Below are 18,486 nucleotides of genomic sequence, written 5' to 3' on the forward strand. Positions count from 1 at the left end.
AATATGAAGGAGGAATTGTAACCTTTGGCAATGGTGGCACTTCTAGAGTCATTAGTAAGGGCTCTATAAGTGTGGCTGGCCTTCCTAAGCTCAAAAATGTCTTACTTGTTGATGGCCTTAAGGCTAATCTTTTGAGCATTAGTCAAATGTGTGATTCCCATCATGAAGTATTATTTTCAAAAGATAAATGTGAACTTTTAGATAAGAAGAGAAATGTAGTCATGCATGGGGTTTGCACATCTGATAACTGCTATGGGAATGTTACCACTAATGATCTCACATGCCACTTGGCCGTCATAAGTAACCTTGAACTGTGGCATCAAAGATTAGGTCACATGAATTTCAAAGACCTAACCAAGATAGCCAACAAAGAGCTTGTGAGAGGAGTACCAAAAATGGGTAAGAATATAAACCATGTGTGTGGACCATGTCAACTTAAGAACCACACTCATGCCCCTCATAAAAAGGTGAACAGCTTCACAACCAAACATCCTCTTGAACTGGTTCATATGGATCTTATGGGACCCACTCGCGCTGAAAGCATTGGAGGTAAAAAATATATTTTTTTAACAGTTAATGATTACATTCGTTTTCCATGGGTTAATTTTTTTAGAGAAAAATCGGATACATTTGATACTTTCCAGTCCTTAGTCCTTAAAATCCAAAATGAACAAGGTGTCTCCATTGGGCGTATCATCAGAATCTGAACTAATCATGATCGTGAATTTGAAAATAGTTCGTTTTCGGATTTTTGTGATATGCATGGAATTAAGCACGAATTTTTTACACATATTACTCCACAGCAAAATGGAGTTGTTAAGAGGAAAAATTGGGTTGTTCAAGAGATGGCTAGGATCATGCTCCTTAGCAAGAAAGTTCCACCAAAGTTCCGGGCTGAAGCCTCAAATACCGTTATGTATATCGTGAATCGTGTGTATTTAAGGCCCGGCACTTTACAAACTCCATATGAATTGTGGAAATGGTTGAAACCTAATAGAAAATACTTCAAAACTTTTGGGAGTAAATGTTACATTTTCAAAGATAGAGAACTTTTGGGCAAATTTGACACCTGAAGTGATGAAGGTATTTTTCTAGGGTATTTAACCAATAGTAGAGCTTTTCGTGTCTATAACCTACGTACTCTATCTTTAATGGAATCAATCAATGTGGTTGTAGAAGACACAGATTCTCCTACTTCGGTGATACATGAGGAAGAAAATAGTGAGTCTCCAATCTTGGATATTAAACCACAAAGTCAATGAGAAACAGAGGGTCAAGCTCAAGAAGGTGAGCTAGCACCAACTTCACTAGTAATGTAGACACCCCATTTTGACCGGCCCTAAGACTTGGGCGTTTTCTTTTGATTACCCGATGATGAAAATAAGAATACGCTATCTCACAAAATTCTCAGTGAAAAGATGGAATGTAAACTTTAATCTCAACCTCACACTTGTTTTTACCCAATTATTTTAGATCCATTCTCTATTTTCTTTTACTTTTTTTATATGTAATATTATATTATATATAATATTTTATTTGTTTCGTGCTATAGTTTCACCCACGCACCATGCTTTTGTATATATATATTAAATATTAAATATTTTATATATTATATATTATTCCTCCTTTGAAACTCCCCAGCCTCCCACCGTTTGTTTTTTTTTTTATTTTCTTTCGCTTTAGACCCGCTTTGGTCAAATTATATTACATATTTGGCCTGCGAAAATATATTTTATTAATCTATGTATTTTGTTATCTTATAATTTTATATATTTGTGTGTTTTTATATATATATATATTTTTTTGGGTATTTGTACATATATTTATGCTAATAATACATTTTATATATTATTATATTATAAAGTGTATAGTAATTTTACGATAAAGTGCACAGTAAAATCACTATGCACCTTTTGAAATCAACTCCTTCCACCGTTTGTTCTTTTGTCATTTTCTTAATTTTATTTTCTATAAAATGAGGGATCAAAGAATTGAAAGAGGGAAGAGATCAGAGAATTAAGAGGGAGAGATCAGAGAATTGAGAGGGAAAGAGATCAGAGAATTGAGAGGAAAAAAGATCAGAAGATTAAGAAGAAAAAGAATCAGAAAGAAAAGAAAAGAAGGAAAAATAGTTTTTGAGAGAGAGAGAGAAGATAAAATATTTTCTTAGATATTTTATTTTTCTGAACCAAACTTTTATTTCCATACACCATTCAATAACTAAAACTATAATTTCAAATTTTGAACTGAGAAGTGAAAACACTTTCCACAACCTTGAGGGCAATCTAAAGAAAGTTTGTGAATCAAAAAATTCATCATTTTCCCGAAAGGTGAATTTTCACAGACTTTTATTTAATTTAAAATATGATATAACTTATTTAAATACTTCCTTTGTATCCTTTTATAACTATTTTATTGCTTTAATAGGAATGCTACACCACCTATCTATCTGTTGTAATTTACTATTTCGATTAAATAATTATTTTATTGCTTTAACGGGAAGGCTGCACCACCCACATATCTGTTGTAATTTGCTATTTTGTTTACATAATTATTTTATTGTTTTAACGGGAAGGTTGCACCACCCACATATCTGCTGTAATTTACTATTGTATATAAATTGTTGTAATTTATATAAAATGTTGTACTTTACTATTTATAAATTGTTGTAATTTTACCACTTTAAATAGTCGGTCAAACCACCTAATTTGTTAAAAGATGTGACCCCACCGGATGAATAGTGATCAGCAGTGAATAGTAATCTCCAGCAGTGAATAGTAACCTCCGGGGTGAATAGTAACCACGACAATGAATAGTACCTCTGGCGATGAATAGTAACCGTAGACAAAAAATGCCCAGTAAGATGAATAACGACCAAGGAGGGTGAATAGTAATTGTCGTAGTGAATAGTACTGTCGGCGGTAAATAGTGCCCTGGGCTGAATAGTACTCTTGCAAAATAAGCTTTCCCAGACAGAACAGAGCAGTCTTCCTGTTTCAAGCAGAACAGTTTCCGGTGGTTTTCAAGGAATATGAAGATTTTTCTTTTCTTTATTTTATTTTGTGTGTTTTGTGGGGTTTTTATTTTGTTGTAATATTCTCTCCATCCCTCTCTAATTTTGTTTGTAATTATTCTTTCAAATATTGTAATAATTTCCCGCCCCGCTTCTTTCTATCTCCTTCATTTTCTTGCTTTCTTTATTTGTGAATATACAACATATTTTGTTTCTCATTGTATCCATGATTTGCATACATGTTTCATGCATCTTGATTTGGCTAATTTTGCATTTGTGGAGCCAATCAATTCCTATGTAATTATGTGCGTTGCCTCATGTTCTTGAGATGATTCACATGTCATATCTTAGAAGCCAAATCTTTTGTTGCATCTCATGTGTGAATTGCATTAGAACCTTGTATGTAACGCCCTCAGAATTTACCCATTATATATATATCCTTGACATGCATTATTTAAAGAAAACACTTTAATAATTCATTATAATATCCATCAGAGTCTTACTAAACAAAGCATTACATGTAACATCAAAGTAAATGCCCTACCGGCTTACATCTTTCCAAGCCAACACTTGGACACAAAAGTATGAGTTCTAACTCAAATATAAATAAAGCCCTAGACTTGAGTGTTTACATGTACTAATAAATGAAGACAATTAACTAAGATAGTCTTCTTCAAAATCCAGAAGTCAAACCCTCCCAAGCTAAGTCCTTCGAGGTAGCTTGTCACCTGAACCTGAAAATGATGTTCCCATAAAGGGTGATCCACAGCCCAGCAGAAATATACTAAACCAAATATAAGCATTGAATAAAGCAATAGCATTCAATAATTGGTTAACCAAGATAATCAGTTATATCTTTATACAGTTTCATGACAATAATGTCTAAGACACATTTTACTTTCCCACATTATCAATATGGCTCAGAACCTAGCCAAACTTACAATAGTGAACTATATATATCATATTCACATTCTTCCAATATCAACAAACAATTGAGACTCAGGCTCAAATCAAAACACTTCATACTTCCAGTTTGATACACATTTTAGTGCTGTATCAATAAAACACTTCAATATAGATAAGCACACATAAAAGTGATGCTAATGGAGTCCATCCCCTATCTCCTCCCAAACAAAATCCGGTTTAGAGGTCCATCCCCTATCTTCCCCTAAACCGTGGAGTACATCCCCTATCTCCTCCCACACAAAACGAAGTATGTAAACACATAACATATACATCACACAATCAATACACATAATGTCTGTATTAGTTCAACAGTCAAAATTAATGACTCAACTAATGTGATTAGTTTCAGTTATACCTAATCCACATGCATTGTCTACAACAATCACGACTATCCTCCACCGATAGCCCAAAACAGTTATTTCTAGACTTGGAAATAAATATATCAACAATTCCATAGTCGAGTGATTTAAATTATCCAGCTACACCATTTAATCAATAAATTCCCCAATTTCATGAATTTAACCAAATTCCCCAATTCCCTTAAATTAATTATACAAATTAATTAATTAATACAACTAGGGTTTTTCCCAAAATTACCAAAGTACCCCCAACATATCAAAATACTAAAACTTAGAGCAAAACTTATAAGATGGAGTAGGAAATCCCTACCTCGAAGAAATAGCCCCAAAAGAGAAGATGGAGATGAAGACCCAAACTCCAAAGTGCTCCAAACTACCAACAATTCAGATTAACTGGAAGCCCTCGACCCACTCTATCTTTTTAATAAAGGATCTGAGGTAGAAACTCACTCTAAGTAGATCAATCCTAAGAGAGAAGGTGTGTAGAGGGAGAGAGAACTCGTACCTAGGGTTTTGGAATCTGAAAGGGAATGAAAAACTGATCTGAAACACGTTGCTGCCTTTTTAAACCTGACAGGCTCGCTCGAGCGAAGACTTTGTCGCTCGAGCGACCAGACACAGAAAAACAACGCTCTAGCCAAGGAAGCCTTGCTCGAGCCAACAACCCGGAAGCTCGCTCGAGCGAAAGAAATCTTGCTCGAGTGAAGAACTCAAACCCTCAGGTCTGTAACCAGACACATGCTCGAGCGAAGGAACGCTCGCTCGAGCGAAGAACGAACTAACTCGCTTGAGCGAAGAAAAGCTCGCTCGAGCCAAAAACCTCAGCTCTCAGATATGACTACAAAACGCAATCCTCGCTCGAGCGAATAAACCATGGCTCGAGCGACGGACCAAAACAAAGAGCTCGCTCGAGCGAATAACTTCTCGCTCGAGCGAAGGGTCAAAATTCTGGGCAGCAACCCTTTGCTCCCAAGCTCAACCAACCTGCTACAACCTGCCCATTGCATTCCCCAACTCAGAAATAAGAAATCAAAGGATGGTAACAATCATAATACAATGGCAGGAGCTACGGAACCTAAGTTCGGATACAATAATCAAATGGGAAAAGACCGGGGTCGCTATAACCTCCCCCCCTTCAAAGAATTTCGTCCCCGAAATTAAGCATAAGTTTTTTGAAAACAGATTATTTTTTTTTTTTTTTTTTTATAGTAATATGACAATTCATTAGTAAACATCTTGACCCAAAACTGGTCATTTCATCTCTTTATCAAGAGGCATCTCACAATATATAGATAAAACAACATATATTTCAACCTGTATCATTATTATGCATTATTCCTCTCAAGGTTAACAATGCCCATATCATATTCAATCGTATGATATATACAACCCTTTCAACAATGTACTCAACAGATGCAATGTTACACTAAACTTCTATAATGAAGCAAGTTTCAAGATACACCCATTTACCAATACAAACTCAATGTTTTACAACTTAAGACATATATAAAACTCTTAAGTTCAACCATATAACAAAATCTAATTATAAGATTACTTTTCAATAAACATGTCCGGATATTTCTGGCGGACTTCCAATTCACGTTCCCAAGTGGCTTCCTCTACTCCGTGATGTTTCCACAAAACTTTGACCAAAGGGATGGTTTTGCCTCGCAAAACTTGATCCCGCCTATCCAAGACTCGAATCGGTCTCTCCTCATATGAGACATCCTCATCAACCACTAAATCGGTCCAATCCAACACATGTGATGGATCCGGCTCATACTTCCGAAGCATACTCACATGAAAAACGTCATGTACTCTGGACAGCTGCGGCGGTAAAGCTAAACGATAAGCAGCCTCGCCAATCCTCTCAAGGATCTCAAACGGACCAATGAACCGAGGGGACAACTTCCCGTTCTTCCCAAATCTCATCAAACCCGGTCTAGGTGATATCTTCAGAAAGACATGATCACCCACCTCAAACACCAAAGGTCTCCTCCTACGGTCGGCATAAGATTTCTGACGACTCTGTGCTGTAACAAGCCTCTTACGGATAAGCTCAACTTTCTCCGTCGTTTCCCTCACCAACTCCGGACCCAACAGAGGTGCATCACCCACCTCGGCCTAACACACAGGAGATCTACACGGTCGGCCATACAAGGCCTCAAATGGTGCCATACCAATACTAGACTGGAAACTGTTGTTGTAGGCAAACTCCACCAACGGCAAGTGCCTCTCCCATGACCCACCAAAGTCTAGAACACAACCCCGAAGCATATCCTCAAGGATCTGAATAGTACGCTCAGACTGTCCGTCAGTCTGAGGATGATAAGCCGTGCTAAAGGTCAACTTAGTGCCTAAGGCACTCTGCAAACTCTGCCACAACCTGGCAGTAAAATGAGGATCTCTATCTGAGACGATCGTCACTGGGACCCCGTGTAACCTCACTATGTCCCGAATATATAAATCGGCCAGATGATCTACCGAATCTCTCCCGCGCATCGGAATGAAGTGCGCCGACTTAGTCAACCGGTCTACAACCACCCAAATAGCATCACTACCCCGCTGAGTCCTCGGAAGACCCACAACGAAGTCCATAGTGACGTGTTCCCACTTCCACTCGGCAATAGGCAAGGGTTGCAACAAACCCACTGGCCTCTGATGTTCGTCCTTCACTTGCTGACAAGTAAGGCACTTAGATACAAAAGTTGCCACATCTCTCTTCATACCCCGCCACCAAAACTGGCGACCCAAATCCCGATACATCTTAGTGCCTCCCGGATGCACCGCAAGGCGTGAATGATGAAACTCTCGGAGTACCTCCTCTCGACAAGGCTCTGGCACAAACAGACGGTCTCGGTATCTCACACTCAGGTCGGGATACACCGTCAAACCCTTCTCACCCTTCCCACCGGAAATCCTCTCACGGAGAGATTCTACCTCAAGGTCACCCCTCTGAGCCTCTAACACTCGAGTCACAAGTGTAGGCTGTGCAACAACAGAAAACAACGCCGCAGCCTCAACGGATTCGCCCAAAAGTAAATCAAACTCCCCAAGTGCACCCAACATCACCCATTCTCGGATGGCTATACTAGCTATGTCACCAACAGGTTTCCTGCTAAGGGCATCGGCCACCACGTTGGCCTTTCCCGGATGATAATGCAACTCAAAGTCATAATCCTCTATGAATTCCATCCACCTCCTCTGCCTCAAGTTCAAGTCTTTCTGTGTAAACAAATATTTCAGACTCTTATGATCCGAGAATACCTCGAATCTCTCACCATAAAGATAATGCCTCCAAATCTTCAAGGCAAAAATCACAGCTGCTAACTCTAGATCATGCGTAGGGTAATTCTGCTCGTGAATTTTCAACTGACGTGAGCCATAGGCAACTACTTTTCCTTCTTGCATCAACACACAACCCAGACCCTCTCGTGAGGCGTCACAATAGACTGCATAACCCAACCCTCTCTCTGGAATAATCAATACTGGAGCGGTGGTCAGTCTAACTTTCAACTCCTGGAACGACTTTTCACAAGTCTCACTCCATACAAATTTGACTCCCTTCCGAGTCAATCTAGTCAAAGGCGAAGCTAATCTAGAGAAATCTTTCACAAACCGACGGTAATACCCAGCTAACCCAGAAAACTGCGGATCTCAAACACACTCTTAGGCTGTGCCCAATCTTGCACTGCCTCAGTCTTGGATGTATCAACAGACACTCCTTCCCCAGAAACTACATGGCCTAAGAACTTGACCTCTTCTAACCAGAACTCACACTTTCCAAACTTAGCATAAAGCTTATGGGCTCTAAGTAACTCAAGCACCACTCTCAAGTGTTCCTTGTGCTTCTCCTCAGAAGGTGAATAGATAAGGATGTCGTCCACGAAGACGACTACAAAACGATCTAAAAATTCCCGGAATATTCGGTTCATCAAATCCATAAAAACTGCCGGTGCATTGGTGAGCCCAAATGGCATCACCAGAAACTCAAAGTGGCCATACCGTGTACGGAATGCCGTCTTCGGAATATCCTCCTCCCTGACTCTTAACTGATGATAACCCGATCTCAAGTCTATCTTCGAGAAACAACGGGAACCCTTCAACTAGTCAAACAGGTCATCTATACGGGGCATAGGGTACTTATTCTTGACCGTAGCCCGATTCAACTTCCGGTAATCTATACAAAGTCTCAAAGCACCACCTTTCTTTTTAACAAAGAGGGCCGGTGCTCCCCACGGCGAAACACTAGGACGTATAAAGCCCTTATCTAGCAACTCTTGGAGCTGAATCTTCAACTCAACTAACTCGGCTGGGGCAAAACGATAAGGTGCCATAGAAATCAGCGCCGTGCCGGGGACTAGGTCAATAGAGAATTCAATCTCTCGATGCGGTGGCAAACCAACAAGATCCTCGGGAAAGACGTCCGAGTACTCACAAACCACCCTTGGCAACACAATCTGAGTCTCATCATCCTCACTAATCGAAAGGTTAGTGTAGACACCCCATTTTTGACCGTCCTCAAGACTTGGACGTCACTGTTTGAATACATGGTGATCTTCCATGTTTGTGTTCGTTTGGAGTTCCCGGAGGCCTCGGCCCGCGCGCCTTGCCTCAGGATCCCCGAACTCGACCGTTTAGTGTCTGGTTTTGCACCAAACACTTGCATCTTGCCTTGGAAGGGCAAAATGGGGCTTGTAGACCATCCCCACCCATCACCGGCAGTGGCTAGATGCCACCGGCTGGTTTTTGCTGCCACCGGCAATATTGTTTGCCGGCCGGCACTCTTTGTTGCCGGTCAGCACTTTTTTGTGCCGGTCGGCACTCTTTTTGGCCAAGATGGCATTTTTGGCCGGCCGATTGCTGTTCATCTGCTTTTACAGATATTTTTAGACAGCTGTATTGCTTTTGCTCCCCTCCATACACGTGTATGGAGGGATCTCCCTCTTGCAAAGCTTGTCTTGTAAGCTTTACAAGAGGCATATAGAGAGAAACTCTCTCTAAGGAAAAAGGGAGGGCTTTTAGACATTTTTGAGAGAGGAAAATACAGACCAAGCTCTGGTTTTTCTAGGGTTAGGGTTAGATATACACTCTCTATCTCTCTTTCCCTCTTATTTGCACACTAGGTGTTTTGTGTCTCACTATTGCACACAAACACCTAGTGTTTCACCTTCCTCTTGGAGCTGAGGTTCCAAAGAGTGTGTTTTGAGATTTTGGTGTTGGATTCAAGCTCAAGAAGGCCATTGGTGCACCATTGTTGAAGAGGACTACAAGGGTAAGAAACTAGTCCCTTTTTTCCCCCATTTTTGCTTTGATTTTATACCTATCTTAGAGCTGTTTTTGTGCTTGTTGTATAACATAAAAAAGTTCTGTTTTTAGGCCCTCTTTATTGTTTATTAAGAGTGTTTTGTTGTTTGAGGGTTGTTGACCACCCTTAGGCCTTGAAAGGCCTCATTTTGAGCCATTTTGTGTTAGCTCCGGGATTTTGATGTTGAGGTCTCTTCACCACTGAAATCTTGAGGGATTTCAGTGGTGAAGATGATGCTTTGAAGTCCTAAGAAGGAGAGGGCCACCCCCTCTCCTTGTTGTCCTTGAAAAGGGCATATTTTGGCCTCCTAGCGAAGCCCATGCTTGAGTGTGTGTTGAGCATGTTTGGTTTGTTTTTCATGCTTATATATCTATAATATAACATGATTTCAAGTTGGTTTTGGAACTCCATGCATGTTTAGCATAGTTGCCATGTAATGCCTTGTTTATGCCTTAATGTGCTTTAGGTTGTTAGCCTTTGTTGGAGCATGTTTTAGGCTTAGTCTTGTGAAGATTATGTGCTTATTTTGCCATGTTTTAGATCTGTCCATAAGTATTTGGGTTGATTTTAGCTTGCATTATATAGCTCCTTTGTATTTAGGCTTGTTGGCCTTGAGTATGTGCATGTGTAGCATGCCATCTTTGCATTGTTTTGGTGATTTGGGGTCGCTTTATATGTTATTTCAGTCCCATTTCCATGCTTGCTTGGTTGCCTTGCATGCATCTTTAATGCCTCATAAGCATGTGTTGCGTGCTCCATGTTTTGATGCCTTTGCATGCCTTTGAATTTGGGCCACTTAGATGCCATCTAAGGAGTCCTTTGGCCTTGTTTTAACATGCTAAAAATCTGTTTTTAGTTGTTTAATGCATGCCATGTTTGGTCATGTTAAGTGTAGTTCAATGCCTTATTGATTTGCTTTGAACACTTGGACTATTCGTTGCATGTTTTGGCTTGATTTTGTTGCTTGGTTTGGCACCATCCTAACATGATTTCAATACTTATGTTGCATGCTAATTAGTCCATGATTCCTCCTTTCAAGTGTGCTTGAATATTGCTCGTTTTGTGCTTAAGTGTCGGTCCTTATGTGCATGTGTGTGTGTATGCCATTTAGCCCTCACTTTTTAGCACTTTGGCTACTGTTTTAGGCCTATTTTAGAGTCGCCTAATTCATGTTTAAGTCCATCTTTGCATCTATTTGCATTGCCATATGTATGCTTGCATGATTGCATAAGTGCCTTCCCATGTCATGTTGCATTCCTAGCTTGTATGCCTAGGTTGCATTGCATCTTGCATGCATGCCTTGTTCCTTGAAATGGTGATAGGAATTAGGCCTAATTTGTTTGATTGGTTTGCATGCATTTGAAATCAAAGTTGCATACTTGGTTCCTTGGGCCATCATGCATGGAAATGCGTGGTTGGTGGTCCGAGAACCGAGGCACATGTCCCTTTGAGTCATCATAATGATAAGAGACATGGTTGGTGCATACATGCCTTGAATTGTGCTGCCATGCCTTGTTTTGCCCTCTGTTGCTGTGAGTTGCAGGTCCAGCAGACTTTCTTTGCCGACCGGCAGTGTAAGGTGCCGGCCGGCAACCTTTTCTCTGCCGACAGACCCTATTTTGTGCCGATGGCCATACTACACTGCCGGTGGGAATTTCGATCAGCCGGTGGTGATCCTCTCTGTCCAAGGGATCAGTCCTGAGGCTTTGACAGCCTCCAAAGGAGGAAAGGAAGGAAAGCAGAGGCAGCTTGAGCATGGTGGCACGCTTCCCGAGGCATTTTCCTGCTTTAATTAATTTATTTAATTTGTCAATTAAATTAGTTAATTTGTAATATTTATTCGGTCCCTCCGAGTGAGGGCAAATCTGTAATAAGTGTGTGTGGGTGGTGTGTATGTCTTCCAACCTCACTTCTTTCTTCCCTTTTATTTACCTGCTTACGATGGTAGATTAGGGCACGTTTAATTTAGCATACCTTATGCTATGCATGTGTGCATCCATGCATTTGTATTACATGCATTAGGCTCGGTACATCATGCTAACCGCATATGTTTTTCAAATCAAAAATTGAATATGTGATAATTGTGCATTTTCACATGACATGTCTAGGATTAGCCGAGCCTATCTTAGCGACATTTTGTATGCGACGCATTAGGCACTTAACATGGACTTGGATCATGCATATTTGCTAACAAGTTCTTTGTTTTGGCACGGAGTACTATGTAAGTATTTCCGCTTTAGCATATCACATGAGTGTGAATATTGCCATGACAGCATGCTTAACATGTGGCTAGATGCTTATATGTTAAACTGTTTTGAATGCCTGTGGGTGAAGGTTGGATTGTTTGAGTTGGAAAAACTCGTTGAAATCCGTGTTTTAGCCTACTTGCGAGTAGCAAATTCCAAAGCATTTTCAAACCGAACGGATATGCAATGTTCATTTCCAAATTAGGCAATCTAGTCTATACTTGTTTGCTGTGCGCATAACATAGTAATTCTAAGCTAATAAATGGAATAAGAACACATAAAGTTTTCAAATACGGATATCACGGTTAGTAGAGGCCGGTCTTCGGACCGGGCGAAAGGGGGTGCTCATACCTGACCTTCCCCGATCGTACCCAAGCTCCCGAGCCGAGACAACTCTGGTGATGACGGACATGTGGCCTTCGGCACCGAGTCAGGGTTTCCTAAATTCCCCCATTTTAAAATATTTAGGTAGCGACTCTGTATCTGGCAAAGCAGTCCATGTTTGGCACTACTTTTTCAAAAATCTGTTTCTCAAAACGATTTGCCAGATTTGGACTCTTTGGTTCAGATTAAGAACCGTGACACAAGTCGAGTCCGAACTGTAGTAACCCCAAATGAACAGAACGGGACTCATCCTCCCGGGGCATTCGGGGCTTGTTACAGTTAGCAAGTAGACCACTAAGCTCACTCCGTCCTCGCGGGACATACCCCGGTGGCAACACATCACCAACCCGGTCCCCCAGAAAATGAAAATACTCTCCGCTCACGGTACAACAAGTGACCCTCTGGCGGTAGCAATCAATAACTGCCCGGTAAGACGATAACCAATCCATACCCAAAATAACATCGAAGCCCCTCATAGGCATAACTACAAAGGAAAATGGGATTCTATGATAATCAACCTCTATATCACAACTCCTAACACCTTGTTTCAAAATCAATTCACCCCCAAGAGGTGACACTACACAAATAGGAGATGCTAGCTGTGCTAACTCCAATTCCAAAACAGATGCAAATGCAGCAGACACAAAGGAATGAGATGCACCCGTATCAATCAAAACATTAGCAACCGAGTTGCAAAACAAGAAGGTACCTCTCACAACTGATGGTGCTGGCACAAGATCCTGCGCGGTAACAGCATACACGCGCCCAGACGACCTCTGATCAACCTGCTCAACCCTAGGAGCATAAGATTGCTGCACCGACTGGGACGATGAAGCCCCTTGATTGGCCCTCGAGTCCTGACCCGACTGAGCTGGCTGCTGACCCTGAATCGGCCTCAAACCAGATGCACCAGATGTGCCACCCAACTGCGGGCAATACCTCTTCATATGCCCTGGCTGACCACACTGATAACACGAGAGTGGCTGACCTCTACCCTGACTCTGGCTCTGAGATCGAGCCGAAGATGATGCTGCTCTCTGCACTCCTCCCCTCTGAGGACAAACTGGAGACTTGTGGCCCAGCTGGCCACACTTGAAACAGGTAATGTCTCCCTGACTGCCTTTCCCCGAACTAGCACTCGGCACAGGAAAAGTCGATCTAGAAAAGCTACCCTGAGACTGCTGAGGATTAAAACCCTTCTGTCTCCTACCATCACTCTGACCATCCTGACTCCTCTTGGAGCCCTTCTGTCCTTCCTCCTCCTCCTGCATCATGATTTCCATGTGGGCTACAGCATCAACCATACGCCCATAATCCCGAATCATAGTTCCCCCAACTCTCAGCTTGAGGCCACGCCTCAACTTCTTCTCAAACTCAATACAGCGGCGTTCCTCAGATGCCACCAACTCAGGTGCAAACCTGGACAAGCTAGTAAATGCAGCCTCAAACTCGACCACTGAAGAACTCGACTGTTAAGCTGACAAAACTGGTCTCTCAGCTTCTCTCTAACTGCTGGAGATAAGAACTTCTCCTGGAAAGCATTCACAAAAGCCTCCCATGTACCTCCTATACGGCCCTTAGTAAACTCCCACCACTGACCCGCATCCCCCTTCAACTGGAAAGATGCCAAGGTCACTTTCAACCCCTCGTCTTCGATGCCAAGCATCTCAAACGTCTTCGTTGTCTGTTCGAGCCATTCATCTGCCTTAAGCGGCTCTTTAGGATCACCCACAAATTCATTCAGGTTAGACCGGAAGAACTCTCTCTTCAGAAAGGAAGGTCCTGCATCTACAGCAACATCCCGAGCTTGATTCTCAGCTCTGAGAATGCCTACTGACTCGCTGAATGCCCCTGCTATCTCTCGAGCTAAAGCGCCCATAGCCTGCTGGCCTACTGGCTCGGCCACATTGACCTGGCCAATACCCTCCTGAACTGCCGGAATCTCCTCTGGCACAGGCACCTCCTGCCTACCCAGCCTACCACGCCTACCGCGTCCTCGTCCTCGTCCTGACATCCTAATAAAGGAAACAAAGACATTAGCACATTAATAAATGTGCCGAAGCTAAACACTCGCGTCCTAATGCAATGGACAACAATAATTCATTCCACGTAAGCACATAATCACATAAGCACCTACGAATTTCATTCCCGGATAATGATAGTCCCAATGCGTTACTATAGTTCCGGTTGGAAGCAGCAGTGATCAAGTGCCTTTCCAACAAGACTACTAGAAACTCAAGGGTCCAATCAACATCCTAGAAACTACATTCCATACCCACATAATCACATAAACATGTTATCACATAAGCATATAACATTACACTAAGTCTCTATCAAACGAGGCGAACCCAAGGTGATACTAATCACTTCCCACGTACCCAAAGTATTCAAACCCGGTACGCTCTGATACCAAGTTGTAACGCCCTCAGAATTTACCCATTATATATATATATATATCCTTGACATGCATTATTTAAAGAAAACACTTTAATAATTCATTATAATATCCATCAGAGTCTTACTAAACAAAGCATTACATGTAACATCAAAGTAAATGCCCTACCGGCTTACATCTTTCCAAGCCAACACTTGAACACAAAAGTATGAGTTCTAACTCAAATATAAATAAAGCCCTAGGCTTGAGTGTTTACATGTACTAATAAATAAAGACAATTAACTAAGATAGTCTTCTTCAAAATCCAGAAGTCAAACCCTCCCAAGCTAAGTCCTTGGAGGTAGCTTGTCACCTGAACTTAAAAATGATGTTCCCATAAAGGGTGAGCCACAGCCCAGCAGAAATATACTAAACCAAATATAAGCATTGAATAAAGCAATAGCATTCAATAATTGGTTAACCAAGATAATCAGTTATATCTTTATACAGTTTCATGACAATAATGTCTAAGACACATTTTACTTTCCCACATTATCAATATGGCTCAGAACCTGGCCAAACTTACAACAGTGAACTATATATATCATATTCACATTCTTCCAATATCAACAAACAATTGAGACTCAGGCTCAAATCAAAACACTTCATACTTCCAGTTTGATACACATTTTAGTGCTGTATCAATAAAACACTTCAATATAGATAAGCACACATAAAAGTGATGCTAATGGGGTCCATCCCCTATCTCCTCCCAAACAAAATCCGGTTTAGAGGTCCATCCCCTATCTCCTCCCACACAAAACGAAGTATGTAAACACATAACATATACATCACACAATCAATACACATAATGTCTGTATTAGTTCAACAGTCAAAATTAATGACTCAACTAATGTGATTAGTTTCAGTTATACCTAATCCACATGCATTGTCTACAACAATCACGACTATCCTCCACCGATAGCCCAAAACAGTTATTTCTAGACTTGGAAATAAATATATCAACAATTCCATAGGCGAGTGATTTAAATTATCCAGCTACACCATTTAATCAATAAATTCCCCAATTTCATGAATTTAACCAAATTCCCCAATTCCCTTAAATTAATTATACAAATTAATTAATTAATACAACTAGGGTTTTTCCCAAAATTACCAAAGTACCCCCAACATATCAAAATACTAAAACTTAGAGCAAAACTTATAAGATGGAGTAGGAAATCCCTACCTCGAAGAAATAGCCCCAAAAGAGAAGATGGAGATGAAGACCCAAACTCCAAAGTGCTCCAAACTACCAACAATTCAGATTAACTGGAAGCCTTCGACCCACTCTATCTTTTTAATAAAGGATCTAAGGTAGAAACTCACTCTAAGTAGATCAATCCTAAGAGAGAAGGTGTGTAGAGGGAGAGAGAACTCGTACCTAGGGTTTTGGAATCTGAAAGGGAATGAAAAACTGATCTGAAACACGTTGCTGCCTATTTAAACCTGACAGGCTCGCTCGAGCGAAGACTTTGTCGCTCGAGCGACCAGACACAGAAAAACAACGCTCAAGCCAAGGAAGCCTTGCTCGAGCCAACAACCCGGAAGCTCGCTCGAGCGAAAGAAATCTTGCTCGAGCGAAGAACTCAAACCCTCAGGTCTGTAACCAGACACATGCTCGAGCGAAGGAACGCTCGCTCGAGCGAAGAACGAACTAACTCGCTTGAGCGAAGAAAAGCTCGCTCGAGCCAAAAACCTCAGCTCTCAGATCTGACTACAAAACACAATCCTCGCTCGAGCGAATAAACCATGGCTCGAGCGACGGACCAAAACAAAGAGCTCGCTCGAGCGAATAACTTCTCGCTCGAGCGAAGGGTCAAAATTCTGGGCAGCAACCCTTTGCTCCCAAGCTCAACCAACCTGCTACAACCTGCCCATTGCATTCCCCAACTCAGAAATAAGAAATCAAAGGACGGTAACAATCATAATACAATGGCAGGAGCTACGGAACCTAAGTTCGGATACAATAATCAAATGGGAAAAGACCGGGGTCGCTATATTGTACATAAGATCATCCATATTTTTCTAACTTTGTTTTGTAGCTTGTTCGCGGGATGCCAAACATTTAAGTTTTTACGCTTTAGCATCCCCTTTTTGTGTGTTTTTCTTATAATGTTTAAGCATCCTACCATGTGGCTACTTGCTTACTTAATATAACTGTATGAATGCCAGTGGATGGAGGTTGTGTCTCTTAATTTAGAATAATGTTGAGTTTTCATGTTTGTAAACTCAATTTATTTGGGTTGTACATCTTCAAAACTCTTTCAAAATACATGAAATCAATTTATTCCAAAATAAATGACATAGTTTATACTTATGTGCTTCACATAGTAATTTGTAGGATTTATTAAATAATCAAAATATGAACATATAAAGTAAATAAAATTCATATCATGGTTTAGTAAAGGTCGATCTTTTGATTGGGTGAGCGGGGATGCTCAATTAATGACCTTCCCCTCTCATACCTAAGGTTCTGAACTGACACAACTTTGGTTATGACAAACAGTGGCCTTGGCACGAGTCATGGATTTCCTAATTTCCCAAAATATTAGGTGATGACTCTGAGATCTGATGACGGAGTCTATTTCTGGGAAAAGATTTTGCAATAAAATAGATTTTCTAAAAGTTGCCAAATCTGGACTCTCATCTATGTTTCACACACCACTAGTGAGACTAGATCAAAGAGATCGCGGGTCCGAACTGTTTAACGTACACGGGTACCCCCCAGGCATGTTACAGTTTCTGGCGACTCTGCTGGGGATTTTATGAAATCTTGACTCAAACTCCATGACATGACTTTTATTTTCAATTATATGTTTATCGCATTACACGCATTGGTGCACTTAAAGTCCCTATGGTGCCCAGATATTGGTGGGAGCACATGCATACTTTTTGTGAAACTACACCTATCTTTACGATACTTTAGAGGCCTTGTGTTGTAACCTTTTGAGATCTCTAAGGTTCTCAGACTTCAAAGAGAGGCTATATTGACTCTTCTGATTTCCTGGAATCTTTATTGGTTATGACCCAAAGGACTCTTTGGTAGCGTCACCTTAACTTCAACCCCTATAGTAGAGCCAACCTAGTACATATAGTGAGCTACAGTACATTTCAAAATTAGGATAGGATGCTCTTCCATTTCTAGGATGTGTGATGCCACTTGTTTGAATAGTGAATCCTAGATCATTTCAAAAGCTAGGACAGGGCACCCCTACCCCCCATAGGGGTGTTTTTTTTCTCTTTCTTGCTATGTGTTATGTGCAATGTATTGGATATATACAGGGGTTCTCAAATTTGAATGAGTGGTTCAAGTATTTCAGTTTGTGAGGTTGAGTTTAGTTTTTCGGTGATGTATATAGTGGTCAGTTGTGTGAATTGGACCGAAGTGCTGCCAAAATTCTGATTTGAGGTCCTATTTTTGTTTTTTCAAGGTGGTTGTAGCACTATAGCTTCGGAGTAGTCTATTATCCCCCAAGTTCTATAAGACTCGCACCGGTAGACTGTTCAAAGTACCCTTCCTTCACCAACTGCATCATCCTCAATCACCTCCCTAGAATCAGTGATGGCTCAAATTCCAAATCATATAGCAAACATGTTTTTATCACTCCAAAGAAGCATAGATGTTATCGCCAATGCAGTTGCCACTCACAGTGATGCTCTCACTAAATTGCAACACCAATCTAGGATGCCCACTGTCCAGCCACCTCTGTTGACTCATCCGGATCCACCTCCACCTGCTAATGCCAACTTTTCAAAAATCAACACAGTCGTTG

Source organism: Camellia sinensis, chromosome 11 (genome assembly GCF_055761805.1).
Source record: "Camellia sinensis isolate YWXY chromosome 11, ASM5576180v1, whole genome shotgun sequence".
Taxonomy (NCBI): Eukaryota; Viridiplantae; Streptophyta; class Magnoliopsida; order Ericales; family Theaceae; genus Camellia; species Camellia sinensis.